The sequence below is a fragment of the Sciurus vulgaris genome (genome assembly GCF_902686455.1).
Source record: "Sciurus vulgaris genome assembly, contig: HiC_scaffold_633_arrow_ctg1, whole genome shotgun sequence".
In the NCBI taxonomy this organism is placed as follows: domain Eukaryota; kingdom Metazoa; phylum Chordata; class Mammalia; order Rodentia; family Sciuridae; genus Sciurus; species Sciurus vulgaris.
Window position 1 is genome coordinate 8644464 of NW_027632389.1, and position 9662 is coordinate 8654125.

At 37.7% G+C, this 9662-nt stretch overlaps 1 long non-coding RNA gene across 1 annotated transcript in view; it reads left to right on the plus strand.

The window, feature by feature from the left end:
- Window positions 1-1345, plus strand: part of LOC306652879 — a 45085-nt gene extending 43740 nt beyond the window's left edge. The window contains exon 3 of the long non-coding RNA XR_013761566.1: window positions 1251-1345. This is a non-coding gene — a long non-coding RNA (uncharacterized lncRNA). The remainder of the gene's footprint in view (window positions 1-1250) is intronic.
- The last annotated feature ends 8317 nt before the right edge of the window (window positions 1346-9662 follow it).

The following is a 9662-nucleotide window of genomic DNA, read 5'->3' on the forward strand; positions in this document are numbered from 1 at the left end:
ATGGGAAGGAAAAGAAAGGGACTACTATGCAAATTTATGTATATGTTATAAAGAATCCCACTATTATGTTCAAATATGTTTCAATAAAAGAAAATAAAACACTGGAAAACAACTGTTTTTATTGTGTCCCATAAATTCTGGAATGCTGTATCTCTATTCTCATTTTGTTCTGAGATTTTAAAAATTTACCCCAACTTCATCAGTGTTCCATTGAACATGCAAATGTATTGTTTATTCTCCAAGTGTTCATATAGTTTTTGTAGATTTTTATTGTTGTTTAATTCTTTTTCTTCCTTCATTATTGTTGTACATAAGATCAGGGTTAATATTGACATAATTATAAAGCATGGAATAAAACTTTCTCCAATTAAGTACCCAATTCTTTCCCATTCCCTTTCATCCTCCCTCTTGATATTACCTTCCTCTAGTCCACAGATAATTTTTCCCTTTATTTGTAGTTGTCTTAATTTGTAGTTTATGTATATACATAAAGGTCAAAGTCACAGTAGTATTCTCACATGTGTACACAGTAAATTTTGTTCAGATTCATTCACCATTGCTCTTTGCTTTCCCTCCTCTCTCCAGTCTTAATTCATTTCCTCTACTCATCTGTTCTCTCTTTTATTTTTCATAATATTTTCCATTTTTACCCTTTATTTTTGTCTAGCTTCTTCATATGAAAGAAAGCTTTCTTCAAATGATGGAAACCATTTACTAAGTCTCTTGTCTAATTTACTTAGCATGATATATTTTCATGTTTCATTCATTTACCAGCAAATGCCATGATTTCATTCTCATTTATGACATAGTAAAACTTCCTAATAGGTGCTGTGATAGTAGCTTGGTTATAGAGCACTTGCCTGGTACATGTGAGGAACTGGGTTTGATCCTCAGAACCACATTAAAAAACACCAAAATAAAGATATTGTGTTAATCTACAAATAAAAATATTTTTAAAAAATCATTTATAGAAACACATACAAATACACACACATATATATATATACACCTTTATATACATATATGTATATGTCTATATATATATATAGTTTGTTTATTAATGTGCTGATTGGTACCTAGACTGATTACATTGCCTGCTATGTTGAATTGTGCTGCTATATACATTATGTTTCTACCAATATATAATATAGTTAGTTTAGAACTTTTGAATATTATCAGTAACTGAGATGGCTGGATCATGCAGCAATCCCGTTACTATTGTTTTGAAGTTTCTCTATAATGCTTTCCAGGGCGATGGTGCTAATTTGCAGTTCCATCAACAACAGATGAGTGAACATTTTCCTTGCATCACTGTTAACATTAATAGTTGACATTCTAACTGGAGTAAAGTTTCAGTGTATTTTCAATTTGTATTTCCCTTACAGCTAGACATGTTGAACATTTGTTTTCATATACTTATTTCCATTTGCAATTCTTTTTTAAAGAAGAGTCTTGGTAGTTTCTTTGTTCATTTATTTCTTAGGTCATTTGTTATTTGGAGATAAGTGTTGTAAGATTTTTGCATATTCTGGATGTTAATCCTATATTTGAGAATAAGGTGGCAAAAATCTTCCCCCATTCTGTAGGTTTAATTTCTATGGTATTAATTGTTTCCATTGGTGTGTAGAAACTCTTTAATTTGATGCCATTCCAACTCCTGATTCTTGCTTTTATTAATGCTCCTCATTATTGATATTAATTTTGCCAGGGCTTCTCTCTGAGTCTTCCTCAGAAATGCATTGGTCATTTATCTGGTAATGCATATCAAAGGGAAAAACATGGCATAACAGGACCTATAGAAGGTAAGAACCACATATTATAAAATAATTTTGGCTATAATGTTTATTTAAAACATGGGTACTAGTAGATTCTAATAGTTGAAATTGAACATAATAAATATATAGAAAGGAAAAAGAGTTAAATGGTAATAAGTGGCATATCTTATTAAGTTTCAGTAACAGATTAAATTGAGAATGCCAATAAAGGAGTTGAATTCCATTTCAGAATCTGCTTAGTGTCGAGGTCCTCTCTGCCATGTCCCACGTGGTTAGGAAAGGGTTAACTGTTGGAGGAGGATGGTGACTGTTTTTCAGTCTATTTCCCGAAAAACTTATGTACTCAAGAAACACAAAAGAGCCCATACTCTTTTGAAATGAGAGGGGGCATGACAGGTCTGGCCATACCATCTCTGGCCTCTAACAACAACAGCTACTCACCCATCTCTTTTATTTTTAATACACAGATAAAGTGGGTTAAGACCTGGAGGAGCTTCTTCTGTGATCAACAGGATAGAGTGGAGTTAGGGAAGCCATTCTTTTAGGGGAGATATTCCAGAAGGAGACAGGGAACCACTGGCACACAGCACCACAAGCTTCCTGGTAATCTGGGACAGACTTTTGTGCCATTAGTTCCTGGAAATCAGGCATCTGCATCCCATGACTCAGCCTACTCTGATTCTACTAAATAATGATGGCTTCCCATTGCTTATATCAGAGGAAATTTGGTAAATAAAACAGGGGAGAGGAGAAGAGAGAACAAAGAAAAATAAAATTAAATATCACAGACAACAATAGAAAGCAAAAGAAGTGGGCACACATTTTGATGAGAGGTAAACTCAGGTTAATCATTAGAAAGTGAAAAAGCACAGCATTAGAAAAAATCTGAGTTTCCAGTAACATCACTGGACAGAGCAAAATTTTCCAACAGTTCTTTTATTTATCAATATTGGAAAGTATTTAAGAAATGCATGCCAGATCATGCCAGGGCTATATTTGTTTTGCTATAAATAAACACATTTTATCCACCATAAATGTATATAATTTTTTGCTATGTGTAAGTTATGACTTCCTAGAAGAGTAAATATGGGGGAGAATAATATAATCTGGAAATAAAAAAAGGTAGGACTATTATGAAAGGATCAGCAAAGTATACACTGATAAAATGTTCACTGAAAGATTATAAATACTAATACACCTACAATTTGGGGGACAAAATGTGAGGATTTCAAATAGGCAAGTTATGTTAGAGGAACTGGTAGAAAAGTAGCTATACCCAAGAATGCTCAAACTTTAGTGAATCAAATATTGGGAACCATGTTCAAAATGCACATTGTACTCAACAGACTTTTGCAACTATGTTTCTAAAACATTTAAAGATGTTTCCAATGCTCCTGATCCATGGACCACATTCTGATTTGCAAGGGAGGGAACTGCCATGAGGAAGTATAGATAAAGAGCTGTTGAACGTTAGTTCAGTCATAATCAGATCCAGTGAAAGCCCAAATAATTTTTTTCTAAGCATATCTGTGCAGAAAGGAAAAGGACAAAAACAAGGAAGGTATAAAAATTATATTCCTAGCCAAGTAAAATGACAGACCTGAAATCACAGTGAACCCAGAGATGGGTATAGGAGTATCACAGGTTCTAGACCAGCCTCAGCAAAAAGTGAAGCCAGAAGTAATTTAGCAAGAAGTTATCTCAAAAATAAATAAATTAGTCATTTTCTCAGTAAGTAAATAATGCTGTGAATGAACCTCAGTCATATAGGTTTCAAATATATGTACTTTAAGATACAACTACTAAATAGGGAAGAAATTGTAGTAGGAATAATCCAAAGAAAGAATGTAAAAAAAAAAAAAAATAATCAAGACCAAATCTCTAGAAATTGCTTTTGAAAAGCTCACAGGAAGGGGAAATGAGCTAGGTAACTCTGGAATGGAATGCAAAGGAAACAGGAAGCATTTCAGCTGGCACAGCTTCTTAAATTTGTTCATTTAATTAAACTTCATTCTATACATGGAACTGAAAATTGTCTATCCTCTGTGTTTCTGGAAACACTCCCTCCATTCAGGCCTGCATGAAAGTCACACTGCACTATTGTCTTCCCATTATTCATCTGTGTTCACACCAAGACCCTTGATGTCTACAACCCACAGAATTGATATTGGTCTAGCTACACTGCATATGCAGCCATCAGCCTTTATCCCTTTTCCTGCCCATACTGTCCTCTGTTATTACTCATAACCACCCTGTATGGTCACACAAATACAGGTCCATTTGATGCTTTTCTCTGTGTCATGTTACACCCTTCCCTGTTCTTATCATTTCCTGCCTCTGGCTGATAATCTCACTACTTAAGCCTCTCTTCATACCAACCTCCAGAAAAGGCACCATTTTCTCAACTACCTCTTACCAAAAACTTATTCAGTTATTGGTGCAAATAATTAGAACTGTTGACACTGAGGTGATATAAAAACATCCCCAACAATCTGAGAAAAATGGATTAGATTTGTACAGAAAATTTTTACAGGTCAATTTGTTAGGTCCTAAGTAGAATAGTTGCTGGGTTACTAAGGTAGCCCTGAGGTGTAAAAACAGTCTATCAGGAAGGATAGCCATAGTCCTGAAGGACTGAACAAATAGTTTGCCTTCTAAAAGAAGAAAATCAATTTGTCAGAATAGTGGATGTTGCTGGCTCTTTGCGGTTCCAAAATCCATGGATATTTGTCACCGCCTGCAGCAACAACTTGCACGGGTCTTATGGGTGGTGGAGTGGAAACTGAGGCACTTCTATCTTTCTCTTTAGTGCACTGCTTTCTTGCTTGTTTATAGAGGATAGAGGAAATGAGGTTTACTTGATTTGAGAGGAGAGAGAGAGAGACACTCCTTATCAGAGAGAAAGAAACTTTGCTTAAGAGAGAAACTTTGAAAGAAAGACAGGCATTTCTCCGCCGCTGCCCCTACTCGCTGCTGTGTTCTTTCTTCTGGCTTTTTTGCTAATGGCTGCTGTGGCATGTCTTCTCTGGCTACTGCTGCACCGCATGTCTATGTCTTCTGCTACTGCTTTTCTGGTAATGGTTGCTGTCCGTGTTTTTCCCTCTGGCTGCTTCTAATGGCTGTTGTGTCTCTGTCTCGCTCTGCCTATGCTTATATCACCTCCAGGACTCGGAGAGCAGGGCCACGCCTCTTACACAAAGATTAGGTGAGATGCTCCGAGCAGGCAATTAGTGCTCGAGAACACATGCACATACATTGTGTGCATGGACGAGAAAATCACCTGAGTGTGCTTATGTCTATTAACCTCCTCGCTGACGATGTGATCAGGTGCCATCCTGGTGCTGCCAACATGGCACAGCCCCCGACAAGTGGAAATAAACATTTAAATATGAAGGTATTCATTGACAAATGATTAAGAAGTATCAGTCATTAGAAAACAATATTGATGAACAGAGGAGGTTAAAATGTTATTATTACAAGGAGAGAATAGAAATTTGAGTATTTTCAGATATTTTTAAAAATTTATTTCTGGAAACTTTTAATTTTTCTGGAGGGATAATTCTTTGTATTATTTTTATGCATTAAACTTTTTGACATGTAGTTTTTTCCTGATGAATTTTGAAGTTCTTGATCAGGAAAACCATGCATAGAGTAGTAAGTATTTGCTGGGTATACTTGGTCACATATAAACATAGCTTCTTAGGAGGCTGAGATGGGTGAATGGCATGATTGTTGACACACTAAACAATTTAGAGTGACTGTCTCAAAGCACAATAGGTTTGGCAATACCACTCATTGGTAGAGTAATTGCTGAGGTTGCAAAAGTCACTGGATAAAAATCACAAAACATGAATACACACACACACACACACACACACACAAGCACACACAAACACACACAGCAAAATAAGATAGTTTCTAAAGTAAATGATGATCTAATAGAAAGCCTATTATTAGTTTTTAATTTGATAGATTCTTACTTTTTCCAGGAGTAATAAGTAACTTAAGTAAACTATCCATTTGTCAACAGACATACTGTTAGATGTAACATCACAGGAAGAGGAGGAAGAGCTTAGTGGCACTGAAAATAAGCAGCCACAGTCACTGAAAATAACCAGTAAACATGGGAATTTGAATTCATGGTTTCATCCTATTTTCCTCACATCCAGAATGTAAATTAGTTTAAATGAAATGATCTTTTGCAAAATTCTTTAGGAATCTAAATGTCATAAATTAATATTTAGATCTAATGCAATCTAATGTGTCTGAAAATAACATTGGAAATCATGGCAACCTACAAGTGAGTTTTATTCTAGTGATTGAAGCATTTTTTCTGAATATTGTTTGTGTTTTTATTGGTAAAATCTCACTGATGAAAACATTAACTATAAGACTTATGAGTAAACAGTAAAAATTATGAACATATGTAACCATGATTGCCATTGATCTCATTTATGTCCAAGTACAGTTTATTCCCAATGGTGCAAAATTTTAATTTCACAGTACCAGTCATTAATGCTGGCTAAAGCTTCCATCATCCCTTGAAATCCTTGTCTATGTTGAAGCAGATAAAAGTCTCAAATGAGTCTTACATCAAACTTTTAACCAAATAGCAACCTTCTAGAATGGGATATTTGTGGTTAGGGTGCAATCAGTCATTTCCCAGTACATTTCCTTAGTGGATGTCAGAATAAAAAGTCTTCAGATGCAGTTATTGGGCAACTATGAAAATTTTGGAGGGGTCTTATTGTTTTCTCATATTATGTGTGTTAATAGACTGAAGTTTTGCATGTATTTAGAAGGATACCCTCTTAGGTGTGGGTTCTTTTGGGGTATAGCTCTGTGTGATTTTCCTAGGCAATGGTGAGGTCTTGATGTCAGATCCCCACTGAACTTGACCAACATGCATGGCTGGTGATCCACTTATTTTCTGCATTGACTAATTGATTTGGTGGGATTCTCCACAGCTGACTAGAGGGGAGATTTTTATCTTCCACTCTGCCAGGTTTCCCTGGCACAGCTGTTGACTCTTCCTCCTGTGGATGTTTTTCTCATTCTAAATGCCAGTATTTATGGGTTTTATCTGGCAGCAGACTGTCTGTGATGACTCTCCACTGAGTCTCCCAGCCCCTATTTTCATCATGTGGCCACTCTCCAATCAGTCAGAATTCATTTGTGGAAATATCAGAAAGCACTATATGTGTCTGTGCTGCCATTATTCTTTATTGGAAGAAATTTTAGTTTTTCTACAATGAAATGTGATGAAATGTTGGGAGAAATCCTAGTTCTTTGTTAAAGCAGTTAATGTCTCAAGTGTGTAAACTTGCAGAGAGGAGCATTACAACTTTCTGACCTAGGAATGTAAACAACTGCCTCAAGTTCACCTAGTGTTACTAAAGGAAACTATATAGGAGCCTGGTGGTGTGATGCACCACGGCACATTGTGCTTGGGCAAGAAACTTATAAAATGTATACCTTTCCTGCAATAAACTAGTTTGCAGGGTGCTCACCAATAGCCTGCTTCCACCCAACTCCAAGAGTCTGGGGGTCTTCACTCAGGAGGGCTTACCTACACCAGAACTAGCCTGGCATCCCTAAAGGTGAGGTAGAGAAAAGTGTTTCTTCTGGGAAAAGCCTTTTCCCTAAATTAGGGAATGCCTCAGCAACTCAGCCAGATGCTCTCCGTAAATCAAAACAGGCAAATAGGGCTGGGGATAAGCTCAGTTGGTAGAGTGCTTGCCTTGCATGCACAAGGCCCTGGGTTCAATCCCCAGCACCAGGGGGAAAACAAAAAAAAAAAAAAAAAAAACCAGGCAAAGGCAAATGGAAGTGGTGATGGCTCACAGGGTCCGGGGTCCTAGGATTGATATTTGCAGGCAAAACCTGAATATCAAAACAGAATATACTAAAGAACATTCAAAAGTTTGATAGGCCTTAGTGAGCAGGAAGAGTACATCCTCAAGCTCTGTCAAATTTTAAAATCCTTTCAATTTCTTGGACTTTTTTATATCCACCACCAACACATAACAGGCCTAATGTGTCTGCTTGCCTTCTTTCAGTGTGACTTCTTTCAGATAGGGTTTCTTGTGTCATTTCTGACACAAGAAGAAGAAGTGGCCTGTGAAGAACAAGCCACTCATTCCCAGAACCAAGGTTCACGTGAAAATACCATATCCTTCACAAAATTCTACACTGCATCTCTTGAGAACCTCCATCCAAATTAAAAACAGTATATGAAAGAGCTTCATTCCTGTTGACACTGGAACTCCAGTGATACTGGAGACTAGGTTGCAAAGTCCCCCCTGTTCTCCTGAATGCTATCAGCAGGAGCTAACATGCATTCATCCCCAAATCATACAATTTGACTTTAAGGAATTTGCAACCCAATGCAATGGAAAACTGACTGAGAAAAGCCAGGGCCAGGGGCAACTGTATTTGATCCTCACCTCTTGTTTTTCCAGATGACATTGAGGTTCATGTGGAAAGTGCTGAGGTGTGCAAGTCCACTCTACATACAAAGAGTCTGGAGTGTGCTCAAGAAGCATGGTCATTGCCAAAGATGAGTGTGGCTGTCATTTTGATGTTCCTGCCATTGCAACCTGGTGAGCATCGTCTTCTTCAAGAACTTGTGGAGGATATACCCTCATGAGCATACTCATGAGAACGATCTAACCTACCAGTTCCTGAGAGTTGACTCATCTCAAGGAACACCTCCTCTTAAGAACTGCAGTCAACTTGGGAAGCACTGCTAACTTTTAATGCAGCTCCATGCTGAAAGTCTGATTGGAAAAGACTTGCATATCCAACTGGTACTTTTTCAACTGTACCAATTGAGTTCATGAAAAGAGGAGAAACAGTTGAGATGAGGGATGGTTGTCATACAAAGAAGAGTCATTTTTCCCCCTTCTTAGAGGCCAGGGATTTGAACCACAGACCTTGCACATGCTAGGCCAGCACTTTCCAAAAGGAGCTATTTCTTTGACTCCAGAGGAGACTTTTTTTAGCTACCCTCTAGGTCCTCTTCTGGTCTGTCAAATTCTATGCAGAAAACCCAGACAAACCAACAAATTTCTAAGGATTTCTTCATCTTTCTTTTCACAGCAATCCTGCAAGGAACATTTTGTGCACGTCAAGACCCACAATCTAGGAGTGCGTTGTGAGGGGAAATATTTATCCCTGTCTTTTTGAAGGAGAAAAAGACTTGTAGCTAATCACTGAGCAGAAAATGATGGCAGTGAGCATGGAGGCTGGGGGGCAGGAGTAGAGGCAGGTGTAAGTGGTAATCAGAATATGCTCAGGTGGTAAGAAGGGAGATTTCTGGAATCATTCACACCTGAATCCCTAACCATTCTAATCACAATCTGCTGATCCTTTCCTCACTCCTCTTTTTTCTCCTGTCATTTTCCTTGGGAAATTTGTAATGAGAAGATATCTGGGCAAAAGGCACAACCCAGTACAGGTGCTGGATCTTTCCTACCATCTCATTGATGGGGGAAGTAGAGGAAGGTGTTTCTCCTTGGCAAATTTTTCCCTAAATTAGGGAATGCCTCAGCAACTCAGCCAGATGCTGTCAGTAAATCTAATAGTCAAAGGGAAGTGGTGATGGCTCATGAGTTCTGGGGTCCCAGGACCAAAATTTCCTGGCAGGAAAAAAAATTCCTCATCCAATGTCCATCTGCCACTAGTTATGTTTACAACTCTTTCACTCAAGATTCAATGGAGTGAGATAAGTAACTGAGAGTTGGATCTCTCAATCATTCAACTGCAATACATTCCACTCTGAAAATGGCCTCAGTAAGTTTCCAGTGCTTCTGTGACATGATAGCAAAAGATTGGACAGTGACTCTATTTGAAGTGGAAGGAGCAGGTTTTGGGCATGGCAGGCGT